This window comes from Apodemus sylvaticus, chromosome 22, assembly GCF_947179515.1.
Source record: "Apodemus sylvaticus chromosome 22, mApoSyl1.1, whole genome shotgun sequence".
Classification (NCBI taxonomy): Eukaryota; Metazoa; Chordata; class Mammalia; order Rodentia; family Muridae; genus Apodemus; species Apodemus sylvaticus.
This window is the reverse complement of record NC_067493.1, coordinates 29,853,497-29,872,044: the sequence shown is the minus strand read 5'-3', so window position 1 is coordinate 29,872,044 and position 18,548 is coordinate 29,853,497. Positions and strand designations below refer to the sequence as shown.

Sequence of the window (18,548 nt, the reverse complement as noted above, 5' to 3'; positions counted from 1 at the left end):
AGACTACTCTGTAGCAGACTCAGACAGATGCAGAGATCCATAGCCAAGCAGTTGATAGAGCTTGGGGACTCTTCTGAAAGAGATAGGAAGGATTAAAGATTCTGAATGGTATAGGTACTCCACAGGGAGACCAATGTGGTCAACGAACCTGAATCCTTGGGGACTCTCAAAGACTGCACTACCAAAAAAAGAATAAACAGGCAAGACCTAGACCCCCATGCACACATATATAGCAGAAATGTAGCTCAGTCTACCTGTTGGTCTCAAAGAATTAGAGCAAGGGCTATCCCTAAATCTGTTGCCTGCCTGTGGGATCTGTTCTCATAGCTCAGCTCTCTCTTTCTGGCTTCAGTGGGAGAAGCACCTAGCCCTAACTCTACAGAGACTTGATGTTCCAGGGTGAGGTAATACCAGGAATTACCCTTCTCTCCCTTTCAGAGAATAAGAGGAGTGTGGAAGGATTAGGGACTCTGGATTGGGGGTGGGGAGTAGGAGTGGGGTAGGAATCAGGATGCAAACTGAATAAAAAAGGAGAACAATAATGCATTTTTGAGAGTGATGCCATATGCCTGCCATCCAAGAAATCAATATGCTCACCCCAGAGGATTCCAGGACTGAAACCAATTGAATTATATAATAAGTTCTAGACCTCAAACATGAACATAGCAAGAAAAGTCAGCCCTCCAAACCACAATAAGTAAATCTTTAAAAACAAGTCACAACTAGTCAAAGAAATTGTTAGTAGAATGCTCAGCCATAAATGGAAATTAAAGATTCTACAATAAAACAATGTTGACAATATTATGGAGAAAACTTTAATCAGTAATAGAAATGAAACATATTGTGCTATCTCCGGAAAAATCAACTTTTGATTTGAGAGAACATGTACATTACTGAACAATAATTTTCCTTTCACACATAATAATCAAGCATCAGGTAAGACAAAAATCATTGACAAAGGAATATTCAAATAAAGTGTAGAAGGTTAAAGCAATAGTTATCTAGATTTTCTTCTAGGGTAAGTTAAAATCTCAGATATTTGCCATTCATTTTTTAAAGAACATATCAGAACTTGGGAACAAAATCATCCTTCATTTATGGTTCCATCTCTTGATGTAACTTTCAGGACAATAGGCTTTTCTGAAGAGAGAATCAGTTCCTTACTTAATTTCATGGGAATCTGAAATAATTGAAGAAACACATTGGTAAATTAAATGAATTATCAAATTTCACAGTTTGCTAGAACCAATTTATTAGGACCAATAGTGACTTCTTCCTCTGTTTTTGCATGTCTGTGACCCTAATATTCAGAAGTAAGAGAGAGGAGGAATATAAAGTTAAGTCTTCCTGAGGTACATAGTATGTTCAAAACCATTGTGAACCACCCAGACATTCTTCCTGTTTTAACAAAACCTATATAAGTGATTAAATATCCATTCAATATTGAACATCTTGAATTGTTTATATAGAATACGAATATATGATTCAGTATGACTTTATATGTATAAGATTAAAGTAATAATATTAAGATTGAAAGAAAGAAAATATGATTGAGTCTATTTATCCTTTAACATACATATTGATTACTTATCCTGTAATAGGCCTAGGACAAAATTGTAGCAGGGTATCTTCTTATTTGATATAAATTTTAAATGAAAATTAGAAGTTTGAACTTGGTAAAGCACATTTTAGGACACAAAGTATACATTTTAATAATATGATATAAAGTTAATTTCCATTTAGTAAAACTGGAAAGACAACCGTGAGCCAGGTTTGTACATAGTGAGCACTGTTGTCAGGCTCTGCTTCCCAAACGTACACTTACTTATCCCATCTGATACATGTGGGTTCATAATATAAGATGGGACCTTGAGAACTATTAAGGTATTAGTCCCCTGTATATATTTTGAAATTTCAAGATGGTGCTAAAAGAAAAATTACAGTTATTTTCATTAATTTTAAAATGGCATTCTTGTTGGTTTGTGGGACGGGGTGGACTACAACAGACATATTTTGACACATATTTATTAATAAAACTCATGAAATTAAACTTGCTGGACATTTCTTCAATTAAGTTAATGACAATATATTCTTTAGTTCTTCCTCTGAGGCACTTCAAGCATGTTTCTAAATGGGACAACTTGCTTTAAAAGTTTACACAGAATGGGGTTGAGGTTTTGTAAGACCAGATGACTGACTTCAAGGGGACAGTGCCTTTCAGGAACCATAGACAGATACACACATACATTTTCATACAGAGTTAACATGAAACACACGCTAATATCTTTTCCATACTTGCAGCAGCCATATGGGTCAAGGAATTCACGAGAACATGGCCCACTGAACAAAGCAGAGTTCATGGGAGCTCACAGAGACTGCAGTGGCCCTCTGCATACATGTCATGTTTGTGTAGACTTGAGTTTTTTGTGACTTTTAACAATGTGTGTATGTGTGTCTATGAGTCTTTGGCCTTCTTGTGGGATCCATTTCCTCATACTGAGTTACATCATCAAGAACTGTTCATATATAATCTATTGCATCTTTGTATGCTGTGGTTTGTTGCTATCACTGGGAGATCTGTTCTTTTATGAAGGCAAATGAAGCAGCAGTGGATCTGGTAGAGTGAGAAAGCAGAACAGGGGACTAGAAAGAGAGGAGTGAGTGGAGGCTATGGTTGAGATGTGTTTTATGAAAGAACAGAAAGGAGTTGGTCACGTATATAGTGTACATAAGTATAAAAATATTCTAACATAGTCAATTACAGTGTAAAATACAAATGTAATGAGGGAAAAACCACCTACTTTCAATGATATTATGTATATCCATATAAGGGATACTTTCATTAACTCTACATGATCTTACAACTTATACTTAAACCCAGAATAACTGCCTTAAAATATGTATATATATATACACATATATATATATGTACATGTATATATATATGATATGTGTGTATGTGTATCTATGTATCTAAGTATCTATATATCTATGTATATGTGTATATGTATTTGTATATGTTTATGTGTATGTGTATATATGTATATGTGTATATGTATATATGTGTACATGTGTTTATGTGTAAATGTGTATATATGTATGTATATATGTACATATATCTATATATGTCTGTCTGTCATCTATCTATCTATCTATCTATCTATCTATCTATCTATCTATCTATCTATCTATGGGATATATGTCCCCAAGTTTATGAAAATGCTCGTGAATAAAAAATAAAATTATGTCAGAAAAGAATACATTCTGTCTCACCTGTGTTTCCACACATGGCTGCACAGAGAAGTTCTGCAAGATTTTGACAACAGCAAGCTTCATGTTAATGAGAGCAAACCTCATGCCAAGGCAATTTCTAAGACCACTTCCAAAAGGCATGTATACATAAGGGTTTATTCTGTCCTTATTCTCCTTGCTGAACCTGGTGTCAAAATTAAGCAAGAGCATAAATAATGAAACAAGAAGCACACAAGACTGATATATTTGTAGGTTTCAGTTACAGCTCTCAGACAGAATCATATATAAGAATTCAGTTTATTCACTATTGTAATAGAGGTAGTGTTAATTTATTATGAGATCAATGTGTACAATAAATGACATCTGTTTATAATACCACTAAGTCCCAGGGTGTGGCATTGGCTGGTATATAGATTTCACCTACACAGGAAACAGGAATCAGTCAACTCTATTTTCCTCTTCTAATGTGTACTATATGTAACCTGCCTTAGCCAGAGGCAGGACTAATATTACAAGATCTTAGGCATCAAAACTTTATGAAAAATGAGAGAACAGTACATGCCTAAATTATTTGACTCCTGATTCAGCTACTACTATCTTAAAAATATTTTTCACATAAGTAGCATTATATGGACTGAACAGATTACTTTCATGAATTTATATGTATAGACATACACTTATATACAAGCAATAATGATTTATGCAAAAAGAGACCTTGAACTTGAAAAAGTGTGGGTAGAGATGTACAGTAACTTTTGGGTGTGAGAAGTGTAAGAAAAATGTTATACCTAAAATAAAATCTCAAAATCTCCCTCTGGCCCACTTTGCCTCTTCTGCCTGGCCCTTTCTTCTGGCGCAGAGTGTTACCTGGAGTGCTCCACTGAAGACATCATATCCTAACCCATCTGAAAGTACCAGCTGCACTCAGAGCAGTTGAGGACCTGCTACACTCAGAATAGAAGAGGTCCCATTGAACTCACAGCAATTGAGGACCCATTGCACTCAGAGAATTGGAGGATCCACTGCACTCAGAACAGTTGAAGACCACCTGCACTCAGAGCAGTTGGACAGAAGCTTGACTGCTCCACTGAAGACACAAGATCCTAAAGGCCTCCTAGGAAATCTACTGCAGCCAGGGTAACAGATCAGAAGCTTCTTTGCCCCTGTGAAAAGTTCCCAGTTGGAAGGTCCCACAGGTGGTTTGCTACAGCCAAGGCTGCAGGTCTACTAGGAGATCTTATGCAACCAACGGACAAAAGAGGCAGAATCCAGACAGTCATCCAGACAAACAAACATCAGGGATATCCAGATAGTAAAAGACAAGTGCAGGACCATAAGCAATGTATCTACCAATCCAAACCTATATAGAATCCCAGAAGGAAAACTCCAACACATGGAAGGTACCTTTACCAAAGAAAAGACAAAGTATTAATCATCTTACAACAAAAGCAAATGAGTGAACCACATGCCCATAATGCCATGTACAAAAATAATACATAAAGGAACTAATAATGTTATGTCTTTAATATTTCCAATATTAATTGACTCACCTATAAAAAGACATAAGTTAACAGACTTGATACACACACAGGATCCAGGATTTTGGTACATAAAAAAAATAAATCTCAATAACAAAGACAGACAGTACCTCATTGTAAAAGACTGGCAAATTGTCCCAAGATAAAAACCTGGTATTGTCATCATAATATCCAAGAAAATGGATTTTCAATCAAAAGTTAAAAAAGTTTAATGAAGAAGGACACTTCATATTCATTGAGGGGAAAATGCACAAAGAGAAATTCTCAGTTCTGAACATTTATGCCCCAAATGCAAGAGCATCCATATATAACTTTACTAAAGCTCAAAATGCACAAACACCAAACAATAGAGGTGGGAGACTTCAATACCCCACTCTCACCAACGGACTGGTCATAGAAACAGAAAATAAAGAGAGACACACTGAAACTAAGAGGGGATATGAACCAAATTCATTGAACGGCTATCTACAAAACATTTCACCCTAAAACAGAATAAACCTTCTGCTCAGTACCTCATAGCACCTTCTCCAAAATAGGCCATATATTCAGGCACAAAACATCCCTCAACCTGCACAAGAAGATTGAGATAATATTACACATCCTATCAGATGACCATGACCTAGGGCTGGTTTTTAATAACAGCAAAAACTACAGAATGTCCGATACACCTGGAAACAGAACAATTCTTTATGCAATGATAACTTGGTCAGGAAAGAAATAAAAGAAGAAATTAAAGACTTCCTGGAATTTAATGAAAATATTTATACATCATTCCCAAACTTATGGGACACAATAAAAGCATTGTTAAGAGGAAATTTCATTGCATTAAGGGCCGTGGTGAAGAAACTTGAGAAATCTAACACTAACAACAGTACACCTGAGAACTCTAGAGCAAAACAAAACAAACTTATCCAAGACAAGAAGAAGGCAGGAAATAGCAACCTCAGGGCCAAAATCAACCAAAAATAAACAAAGAAAACAATACAAAGGGTAAAAAAAACAGGTGTTTCTTTGAGAGAATCAAGAAGATAGATAAACCCCTAGCCAAATTAACTAAAGGGTTCATATGCAGTAACCAAGTAAACATATCAGAAATGAAAAGGGAAACATAACAACAGAAACTGAGGAAATTCAATACAACCATCAGATCCTATACTCAACAAGAGGGGAAAAATCTAGATGAAACAGATGGTTTTCTAGACATATTCCACGTACCAAAGATAAATCAAGAGCAGGTAAACTATCTAAACAGGCCCATATCTCCTAAGAAAATAGAAGAAATCATTAAAAACCTCCCAACAAAAAGAAGTCCAGGGCCAGATGGATTTAGTGCAGAATTCTACCAGATCTTCAAAGAAGAACTGATACCATTTTTCCTCAAACTATTCCATAAAATAGAAAGAGAAGGAACACTACCTACTTTGTTCTATGAAGCAACAATTACTCTGACACCTAAATCACCCATGTTCCAAAACAAAAAAAGAGGATTTTAGGCCAAACTTGCTTATGAATATCGATGCAAAAATACTTAATAAAACTGTTGAAAACCAAATCCAAGAACACATCAAAACCATCATTCACTACAATCAAGTAGGCTTCATCCAAGAGATACAAGATTGGATTAATATACAAAAATCCATTAATGTAATCTACTGTATAAACACAAAGAAAAAAAGCACATGATCATCTTCTTAAAAGCAAGAAAAAGCATTTGGCAAAATACAACACCTCTTCGTGTTGAAAGTATTGAAGAGATCAGGAATTCAAGGCCTAGACATAAACAAAATAAAAGCAATTTACTGCAAACCAAGAGTCAATATCAAATTAAATAGAGACATACTTGAAGCAATACCACTGAAATTGGGGACAAGACAAGGGTGCCCACTCTCCCCATATCTAACACAGTAAGCCAACGAAAAGAGATCAAGGTGATACAGATTGGCAAAGAAGAAATAAAGGAATCACTATTTGCAAATGATGTAATAGATAGTAATAATAGATAGTATAATAGATAGTAAATGTATACAAAAGCAATAACAAAATTCTACCAGAGAACTTCTTGAGTTGATAAAAAAACTGCATCAAAGTGGGTGGATATAAAAGTAACTCAAATATATCAGTACCCTTCCTTTATACAAATGATAAACAGCCTGAGAAAGAAATTAGGGAAACAAATCCCTTCACAGTAGCCACAAATAATATAAAATATCTTGGAGTAAATCTAACCAAAATGTGAAAAACCTGTATAGAAATAACTTCAAGTCTCTCAAAAAAGAAATCAAAGAAGATCACAGAAAATGTGCTCACACTAATAAAATATTTACAAAAAGAAAGATCATGTCAATTTTCTAGGGAATAGATTATTTGGATTTGGAGGAATCACTCACTGAATGAGTGTGAAGAAGCAATCTTCAGGAAGCAGACAGGGACAACACGAGGAGCAGGTGTATTCATATTTATCCTCAGTGAAACTGCTCAAACTACTAAAAGGCTGACTTTCTGCACCTTCTAAATACACACATGTGTAACTCAATGGGTTCCCATATTTGAGACATGATTTCCGTATTTGGGCATGTGTCTAAAGATTTCTTCTAGCATAAAGGAAAACTTCAAAGAAACATAAACATAATGACTTTAATAAAACATTAGTTTCATAATCATTGTAATAGTGCTTGCTCTCTCTGACAAGTGCTAACACACATACATGCATACATCATACAAGCATGCCTCAAAAATAGTGTTGATAAATTATAGAAAGTAACCAGAATTTATAAAAACTGGATAAAATTGTGGATTTACTGATTTTTAAATACCCACCCATACTTAGAAATGTATACAATGATATCACTCTATTAAAAAATTTATATGAAGGTTTTAAGACTCTAAAACAAAATTTCACCATTTAGAAACGTCATTTTTGTTCAGCTAAAATCCTTTTAGTTTTTTTCAAATGATAAAAGTTTAGTTTTATCTCTTTGTAGTAAGAGCAATGCAAATCAAAACATATGTTTAAGATAATATAAATTTCCACCTGTGTGATTACTATAAGAGACTTGCTTAGAAAATTATTATTCTGAGTGTGTTTCCATTCACAGATACATCATACCTTTCAGGACAGAATTTCTCCGGCTCTGGCTAGTATTTGGGATCTCGGTGAAGAACAAAGACAGGTACAACTACTTTTGTATTTTGAGGAATGAACACACCATTGATTTCAGCATCTTTCTTTTTTTAAATTTTTTTTATTCGATATAATTTATTTACATTTCAAATGATTTCCCCTTTTCTCAGCATCTTTCTTACTGAGTCTGGCATTTCTGACACCAACTGGATATAATCTCAGAGTTTCACTTATTACCATGTCCAGATATTCTAACTCTACCAGGCAATTATAAGTGGCAGGCGCCTGGGAAGAGAAATCAAATATTTGATGATTTGAGATCTGTAATTAACTTTCATATCAGTATATACAGCACTTCTAAGTTTAGAAACTTCTCATTCAACACAGATTAAAGGGTGAACTGAATGCTGATATGTCATATTCACAAAAGTCACGTGTTTTGACCAGCTAAAGGGCCTTTGAAATGCATGGTGAAGTGATTATATAAGTGATTATATTCAGATAAGCTTCTTAGACCTCAAGTTATCAGTTTCTCTTCATACCGCTCTTTTCAGTAATAGTGAGTATCATATTATACCAAGCTTGCTCAAAATAAATCATCTATCAAGGTCATCATAACTTTTTTAGAGAGGTCATTAATGCAGACTAAGGAAATTTAATGCAGACAGTATCAAATCTCTTTGAAACATCTGAATCAAACCTTTCTAATGGGAACACATTGTGTGTAAAACCTATTATTAAGTTAAATATTACTATGGGTATGATGATTAATGCCATATTAAGCTAGAATAACATATGACATTATAGTGAAATAACTTCAGCAGGATCTTTTCTGTTTGAAACTCACCATGGTAAAATAAGGTAAAAGTGGACAATAATTGACTGTAAAATTCATATTCTTTTGACCTCCTTATGTTGTCGAATTGCCCGAGCTAGTACCTCAAGTACAATATTGAAAAGATAAGGAGAAAGGGGGCAGCCTTGTCTGGTCCCTGATTTCAGTGGGATTGCTTCAAGTTTCTCTCCGTTTAGTTTGATGCTGGCTACCGGTTTGCTGTATATTGCTTTTACTATGTTTAGGTATGGGCCTTGATTTTAATTGCTGAGTAGTATTACATTGTGTAAATATACCACATTTTTGTATCCATTCCTCCATTGAGGGATATCTGGGTTTTTCCAGCTTCTGGCTATTATAAATAAGGCTGTTATGAACATAGTTGAGCATGTGTCCTCATTACATGCTGGGGAATCCTCTGGGTATATGCCCAGGAGTGGTATAACAGGGTCTTCTGGAATTTCCATAGTGGTTGTACCATCTTGCAATCCCACCAGCAATGGAGGAGTGTTCCTCTTTCTGCACATCCTGGCCAACACCTGCTGTCTCCTGAGTTTTTAACCTTAGTAATTCTGACTGGTGTGAGGTGAAATCTCAGGGTTGTTTTGATTTGCATTTCCCTAATAATTAATGATGTTAAACATTTGTTAAGGGGCTTCTCAGTCATCTAAAGTTCTTCAGGTAAAAATTCTTTGTTTAGCTCTGTACCCCATTTTTTAAATAGGGTTATTTGGTTTTCTGGGGTGTAACTTCTTGAATTCTTTGTATATATAGGATATTAGCCCTCTGCCAGATTTAGGATTGGTGAAGATCTTTTCCCAATTTCTTGGTTGCCATTTTGTCCTTTTGACAGTGTCCTTTGCCTTACAGAAAATTTGTAGTTTTATGAGGTCCCATTTGTCGGAGCAGATGGGCAAAATTTATATTCTACTGAAATTTCTGTTCAACTCCATGCAGAGTTGCTGAAAGAGACTTCCTCTTCTTGCTTCATATAGTGTTCTAACAAATCTTTATGTTTCAACATCTCACAGCCTAGATTTGGCTGAAAAGGATGTTTTAACGGAGAGATTAAGGATTAGTAGATTAGATAGGTTTGTGGATATGTACTGGAGGTTTGTTTTCCTGATTGTTTTGATTGATGTGTCTGGGTCCAAGCAACTGTAGGTAGCATTATTTCGTTAGAACATCATATTGGGGTATATGAAAACAGCTATATAATGATCGTTCAGTGAGTGTATTAGCCAGCAATTAGCATCATACATGATTTCTGCTGTGCTTATTTAGCTTTGAGTAAGTGTCTTTGTCATAAGAAATGCTATGTGGAGTTGCAAACACTCCTGACTACAAGTTCTTGTCTTGAGTCCCTGCCTTTTCTCTCCTCAGTGAAAGATTGTAATCAAAAATTGTAAGCTGAAATGAGTGGTTTCCTCAACATAGGTGGTTTTGGTCTTGGTATTTGCCACAAGACAGAATGAAGCAAGAACAGAAGGTTAGTATGAAACTTGATGATGCTTTGTGTACTTCTAACTGATAACTAGACAGTCTCATATTTCAAATATCCCACACTCCATTACAGTCAGTTTTGGGTAGAGATGTGTAGACAGCTTATGTGATATGTTGCTGCATGTGACACTGGAGCTACCTCAATGAGGAGGTCAAAAGCTTATGTTGAAAGCTACCATAATTTTCATGTGCATATATAATCATGTGATTGGAGAAAGGAGTTATGGGCAGAATTGCTGCTCAGCTTAGATAAGAAAATGCACAATGGCTGGCTTTTGTATTGTGCTATTGTATCCTGTTCTGTCACATTGGGTTCTTATCTCTTAGAGACTTGATAGTTCCTGAAAGAAGAGAGAGAAGAGAGAGAGAGAGAGAGAGAGAGAGAGAGAGAGAGAGAGAGAGAGAGAATGAATCTGAAGGAGAGGAAGGGAAGGTGGTGGGGCTGTGAGGAGTGGATGAAGGAGAAACTGTGTTAAGAATGCATAATATGAGAGTAGAATCTATTGTCAATCTAAAAACAGACAAAAAAAGAAAATAGAATATGTGGGAGATTGTTTTACATCTTCAGATATTTACTGATCCTTGGTCTCTGAGCTAGGCCTTTATTTCATTTTCCTTAGTATCATCTTCTGAGGCTATTTGTTTTTGAAAAATATAATAAATGGTTTTTTAAAAAAGATAAGGTTTCATTGCTGATATCCATGCTAAAGCATGTACAGTAGTAATGCAGCTACCAGGTCACTTTGATTCTAGAGGGATGCCTCAGTAATGAAGGGCACTGTTTTTTCTTGCAAAGGACAGAGTGGCTTGGATCTCAATCAAAAATGGCCAGTGTCCTTATAGAAGGTAGGTTTGCATACAAGGCAGAAATAATCAGCAACAATGTCACATGAATATGAATGTTACACTACAAATGAGGGGAGAGGCCTAGAGCAGATCTTTCCCACTCTGACCTCAGAGGGAACGGAACCTTTGGATTCCTTGGTTTTAGATCTCTTCCTTCCAGGACATATATATTTCTGTTTTTGTAGTTACCGAGCTGTAGTACTCTGTTACACAGTTCTACAAATCAATACAATCCTACACAGAAGACTGTGCTTCATAGAACAGCATTTGTTTTGTCAGTCTTAAGACAGCCATGATATCTTTTCCATTTTGATTAAATTAACTTCTTAATCCCAGACACACTGATTTTTTCTAGCATTACTCAGAATATAGTATTCTTTTTTTAAAAAAATGAATGACACATGCCATTTCCATTTTTTATTGTTTTGTTACCAATTATCACAAATCCAAGGATAAGCACAGTACGGTCTCAGTAGACCAGGTTCTTCTGTCCAGTTTAACTTGGCCCTCTGCTCAAGGATCTCACACTTCTTTCTTTTTTTATTTTCTAAATTTTTTGTTTACATTCCAAATGCTTTCCCCTTTCCATTTTTCCCCCTCCACATATGTCCCATAAACCCTCTTCTCTCCACCCATTCTGAAATCTCCTCCTTCCTTTTTCCTCTGTCCTGGTAATCCCCTATAATGTTAGATCAAGCCTTTGCAGGATCAGGGCCCTCTCCTTACTTTGTCACGGTAGTCATTTGGTATGCTAATCTTGTCTTGGGTATTCAGAGCTTCTGGGCTAATTAATATCCACTTATCAGTGATTGCATTACATGTGTATTCTTTTTTGATTGGGTTACCTTACTTTGGATGATATTTTCCAGTTCCAACCATTTGCCTAAAAATTTCATGAATTCAATATTTTTAATTGCTGAGCAGTATTCCATTGTGTAAACATACCACAATTTCTATATCCATTCCTCCATTGAGGGACATCTGGATTCTTTACAACTTCTGGCTATTATAAATAAGGCTGCTATGAACATAGTGGAGCATGTGTCCTTATTGCATGCCAGGGAATCCTCTGGGCATATGCCCAGGAGAGGTATAGCTTGTTCCTCCATAAGTGTCATGTCCAGTTTTCTGAGGAAACGCTGGACTGATTTCCATAGTTGTTGTATCATCTTGCAATCCCACCAGCAGTGGAGGAGTGTTCTTCTTTCTCCACATCCTCTCCAACACCTGCTGTCTCCTGAGTTTTTACCCTTAGCCATTCTGACTGGTGTGAGGTGAAATCTCAATGTGATTTGCATTTCCCTAATGATTAATGATGTTGAACATTTCTTAAGGTGATTCTCAGCCATCTTTATTTCTTCAGGTGAAAATTCCTTGTTTAGCTCTGTACCCCATTTTTAATAGAGTTATTTGGGTCCCTGGAGTCTAACTTCTTTATTTCTTCGTATATTTTGTATATTAGCCCTCTTTCAGATGTACGGTTGGTGAAGATGTTTTCCAAATTTGTTGGTTGCTCTTTAGTCCTTTTGACAGTGTCCTTTGCCTTACAGAAACTTTGTAATTTTATGAGGTCCCATTTGTCAATTCTTGATCTTAGAGCATAAGCTATTGGTGTTCTGTTCAGGAACTTTTTCCCTGTGCCCATGTCCTTAAGGTTCTTCTCCAGTTTCTTTTCTATTAGTTTCAGTGTGTCTGGTTTTACATGGAGGTCTTTGATTCACATGGAGTTGAGCTTAGTACAAAAAGACAAGAATGGATCAATTCGCATTCTTCTGTATGCTGACCTCCAGTTGAAACAGCACCATTTGCTGTAAAGGCTATCTTTTTTTCACTGGATGTTTTCAGCTTTTTTGTTGAAAATCAAGAGACCACAGGTGTGTGGGTTCATTTCTGGGTCTTCAATCCTATTCCATTGATTCACTTGCCTGTCATTGTACCAATAACATGCAATTTTTATAACTATTGCTTTGTAGTAATATTTGATGTCTGGGATAATGATTCCCCCAGAAGTTCTTTTACTGTTGAGTATAGTTTTATCTATCCTGAGTTTTTTGTTATTCCAGATAAATTTGAGAATTGCTCCTCCTAACTCTATGAAGAACTGAGTTGGCATTTTGATGGGGATTGCATTGAATCTGCAGATTGCTTTTGGCAAGATGGCCATTTTAGCTATATTAATCCCACCAATCCATGAGCATGGAAGATTTTTCCATTTTCTGAGGTCTCCTTAGTCTTACTTCTTCAGAGATCTGAAGTTCTTCTCATACAGATCTTTTATTTGTTTGGTTAGAGTCACACCAAGATACTTTATATTGTTTGTGGCTATTGTGACAGGTTTCATTTCCCTAACTTCTTTTTCAGCCTGCTTATCCTTTGAGTATAGGAAGACAATAGATTTGCTTGATTTTATTTGTTTGTTTGTTTGTTTGTTTACTGTTTTTTTTTTAGCTTGGATCCACGATTTGACTTTGAGTCTTTTTTTTTTCAATTTGTAACATTGTTTTTGTGCTTTTTAATTTATTAGATTTATTTTATTTACATTTCAAATGATTTTTCCTTTTCTGGCACCCCACTCCCCGAAAGTGCCATAAGCCCTCTTCCCTCCCCCTATTTCCGCATCCACCCCATTCCCACTTCCCTGTTCTGGTATTCCCCTAAACTGATGCACTGAGTCTTTCCAGAACCAGGGGTCACTCCTCTGTTCTTCTTGGACATTATTTAATATGTGGATTAGGTCTTGGGTATTCCAAGTTTCTAGGCTAATATCCACTTATCATTGAGTTCATACCATGATTGATCTTTTGAGACTGGGTTACCTCATTTAGTATGATGTTTTCCAGCTCCATTCATTCGTCTAAGAATTTAATGAATTCATTTTTTCTAATGTCTGAATAGTACTCAATTGTGTAAATATACCACATTTTTATGTATCCATTCCTCCGTTGAGGGACACATGGATTTATTCCAGCTTCTGGCTATTACAAATAGGACTGCTATGAATATAGTGAGTATGTGTCTTTGTTGCATGCTGGAGAATCCTCTGGGTATATGCCCAGCAGTGGTAGAGCAGGGTCTTCTGGAAGTGTCATGCCCAGATTTCTGATGAAATCTGATTTCCAATGTGGTTGTACCATCTTGCAATCCCACCAGGAGTGGAGGAGTCTTCCTTTTTTTCCACATCCTTGCCAAAGCCTGCTGTCTCCTGAGTTTTTAAGCTTATTTATTCTGACTGGTATGAGGTGAAATCTCAGGGTTGTTTTGATTTGCATTTCCCTATTGATTAATGATGTTGAACATTTCTTAAGGTGCTTCTCAGCCATCCAAAGTTCTTCATGTGAAAATTCTTTGTTTAGCTCTGTACCCCACATTTTAATAGGATTATTTGGTTCTCTGGGGTCTACCTTCTTGAGTTCTTTGTATATATTAGATATTAGCCCTCTATTGGATGTAGGGTTGGTGAAGATCCTTTGCCAATCTGTTGGTTGATGTTTTGTCCTTTTGACAGAGTCCTTTGCCTTACAGAAACTTTGTAATTTTGTGAGGTCCCATTTGTCAATTCTTGATCTTAGAGCATAAGCTATTGGTGTTCTCTTCAGGAACTTTTCCCCTGTGCCCATGACCTCAAGGTTCTTCCCCAGTTTCTTTTCTATTAGTTTCAGTGTGCCAGGTTTTATGGGAGATCCTTGATCCACTTGGAGTTGAGCTTAGTACAAGGAGATAAGAATGGATCGATTCACATTCTTCTGCATGCTGACCTCCAATTGAACTAGCACCATTTTTTGAAAAGGCTATCTTTTTTTCACTTGATATTTTCAGCTGTTTTGTTGAAAATCAAGAGACCACAGGTGTGTGGGTTCATTTCTGGGTCTTCAATCCTATTCCAATGATCCACTTGCCTGACATTGTACAAATACCATGCAGTTTTTTATCACTATTGCTTTGTAGTAATGTTTGAGGTCTGGGATAATGATTCCCCCCTAAGTTCTTTTACTGTTGAGAATAGTTTTAGCTATCCTGAGTTTTTTGTTGTTCCAGATGAATTTGAGAATTGCTCCTCCTATCTCTATGAAGAACTGAATTGGCATTTTCATGGGGATTGCATTGAATCTGCAGATTGCTTTCAGCAAGATGGTCTTTTTAACAATATTAATCCTGTCCATCCACGAGCATGGAAGATTTTTCCATTTTCTGAGGTCTTCTTCAATTTCCTTCTTCAGAGATCTGAAGTTCTTGTCCTACAGGTCTTTCACTTGTTTGGTTAGAGTCACCCCAAGATACTTTATGCTGTTTGTAGCTATTGTGAAGGGTGTAATTTCCCTAATTTCTTTCTCATTCTGCTTATCCTATGAGTACAGAAAGGCTACTGGTTTGCTTGAGTTGACTTTGTAACCATCCACTTTGTTGAAGTTGTTTATTAAATGTAGAAGTTTTCTGGTACAGTTTTTTGAAACACTTAAGTATAGTTTCATGCCATCTGCAAATAGTGATAGTTTGACTTCTTCCTTTTGAATTTCTTTTCCTTTGACCTCTTTATGTTGTCTAATAGCTCTAGCTAGGACTTCAAGAACTATATTGAAGAGATATGGAGAGAGAGGGCAGCCTTGTCTAGTCCTTGATTTTAGTGGGATTGATTCAAGTTTCTCTCAATTTAGTTTGAGGTTGGCTAAATATTTGCTGTATATTGCTTTTACTATGTTGAGATATGGGCCTTGAATTCCTGTTCTTTCCAAGACTTTTAGCATGAAAGGATGCTGAATTTTTTCAAATGCTTTTTTCAGCATCTAATGAAATGTTCATGTGTTTTTTTTCTTTGAGTTTGTTTATGTAGTGGATTGCATTGATGGATTTCCTTATATTGAACTATCCCTGCATCCCTGGAATGATGCCTACTTGACCATGGTGGATGATCGTTTTGATGTGTTCTTGGATTCGATTGGCAAGGATTTTATTTACTATTTTCATCCATATTATTAAGGGAAATTTGCCTGAATTTCTCTCTCTTTGTTGGATCTTTGTGTGGTCTTGGTATCAGTGTTATTGTGGCTTCCTAAAAGGAGTTGGATAGTGTTCCTTCTCTTCCTAATTTGTGGAATTGTTTGAAGAGTATTAGTGTTAGGTCTTCTTTGAAAATCCATTTGCCTAAGAATTTCATGAATTCATTGTTTCTAATGGTTGAATAGTACTCCATTGTGTATATATACCATATACAAGAAACCTACAGAACTCCAAACAGACTGGGCCAGAATAGAAATACCTACCCTCACATAATAATCAAAACTCCAAATGTACTAAACAAAGAAAGAATATTAAAGGCAGTAAGAGAAAAAGGTCAAGTAACATATAAAGGAAGAACTACCAGAATCACACCAGATTTCTCACTAGAGACTATGAAAGCTAGAAGATCCTGGACAGATCTCATGCAGATTCTAAGAGAACACAAATGCCAGTCAAAACTACTATACCCAGCTCGATTTCTACAGATGCAGAATCCAAGATATTCCATGACATAACCAAGTTTACCCAAAATCTTATCTGGAGATCTTTTCCTGCATACCAGGTAGCTCATGTCCTCAGTATTAAATTGTTTTAGAGACAGAATAAAGGAGGGGTGATGTTACCCTGCTGGTAAGTCTTTGAAAATGGGCAGTTTATAGACTACCTTGGTAGAAAGATTTTTACCCACTGTGGACATGAAAAATTTTCATAAGTGGTTCATCTTGTATATTCTAGGAAACAAATTATATAACACCGAAATAACATCTTAATGTAATTGGAGTTGAGATTGGGAACTGAAGGAGGATCATGGTTGTGATCATTAGTGCCTCATTTGGAGTGAAGGTGGTTTCCCTCAACAGACCCAATGTTCCTTTTTTGAAAAATACCAGGATGCTTTTATCATTGAGTTTTTCATTCCATTGTTTTTCTCTATAGGTATGGAGGTTATTTATTCTTATTATTTGCATTTATTAAATATTTTACTATTTTACATTTCAAATGTTATCTGCTTTCTTGGTTTTACCCACCCATTCCTTTCCCTTTAAGAATATGATGCTATACCCACTCAATCACTCTCACCTCACCCCTCTAGCATCTCCCTTCTCTGGGTCTTCAAACTTCGACATAACCAAGTCCCTCCTCTTCCACTGATGCAAAATGAAGCAGTCCTCTGCTACATATGTAGTGGAATCCATGGAAGTCCTCATGTTTACTCTTATTTAGTGGTTTAGTCTATGGGAGCTCTGAGGGGTCTGGTTAATTGCTACTTTTGTTCTTCCTATGGGAGTTCAATCTCAATCAGCTCTTTCAGCCCTTCATATAACACTTCCATTGTGCTCCCTGGGCTAAGTCCAATGGTTGACTGTATCTGTATCTGTCTTAGTCAGGTGCTGGTAGAGCCTCTCAGAGGACACCCATTCCAGGATCCTATTTATAGGCACATCTTGACCTCAGCAATAGTGTCAGAGTTTTGGGTCCGAAGATGGAATGGATTGAAAGGTGAAGTGGTCTTTTGATGACCCTTCCGTCAGGCTCTGCACCATTTTTTCCCATATTTCTCATAGTCACGGTCAGTTCCTGGATAAAAAGTTTTACATGGTTTTTTTTTTTTTTTCCAGTTTTTTTTTTTTTGTTTTTGTTTTTGTTTTTTTTTTTTTGGTTTTTTGAGACAGGGTTTCTCTGTGTAGCCCTGGCTGTCCTGGAACTCACTCTGTAGACCAGGCTGGCCTCGAACTCAGAAATCCGCCTGCCTCTGCCTCCCAAGTGCTGGGATTACAGGCGTGTGCCACCACCGCCCGGCTTTACATGGGGTTTTAATTAGCACAGAATGTAAAAATTTATGCATCCTATATCCATACACACTTAATTATCCCTGTCTCTATTAAATGTTCTGATCCAATATCCATCTTTGTATGTGCACAGTACATGTGGTTTTAACAGGTTTTGGTGTATGCTGGATGGTGAGTTGTTAAGTATGAGACGATTGAACCATTCCCCCATCTTTGGAATGAAATTGAAATGAATGTTATCCAATTCTTCTCACTTTATTCATTTGCTACTGTCTGATATTTTCTTAGTTCTCTGGTCCTTAACAGCTATCTTCACATTCCTTATTTTTTTCCTCTTGCCTCTTGGATATAATTATCTTTTTCTTCGGGTTCAAATATTCTTTCATTTATATTTTTTAACAAGCATAGAATAATTTAGCTTGGCTTATCATGGATAGTTTTTCTGGATTAATTGCGATTTATGTTTTGTTTTTATCTTAATCTTATTCTGCCACCGTTGATTTTGAGAACCTAAAATATTTCTTTCTTAGCCCTCTGGGTTTTCAAGGTTTCCATTGAAAACTCAGCAATTATTCTGATGGAATTGTCTTGATATATGACTTGGTCCATCTAACTTATATTTTTCAGTATGCTTTCTTTGTTCTCTGTGTTGTTTGTTTTGATTTTAA

At 36.1% G+C, this 18,548-nt stretch overlaps 1 pseudogene; it reads right to left on the bottom strand.

Moving 5' to 3' along the window:
- Positions 1–1,084: 1,084 nt before the first annotated feature.
- Positions 1,085–17,298, bottom strand: LOC127672483 (cytochrome P450 3A25-like; annotated as a pseudogene).
- Positions 17,299–18,548: the final 1,250 nt, after the last annotated feature.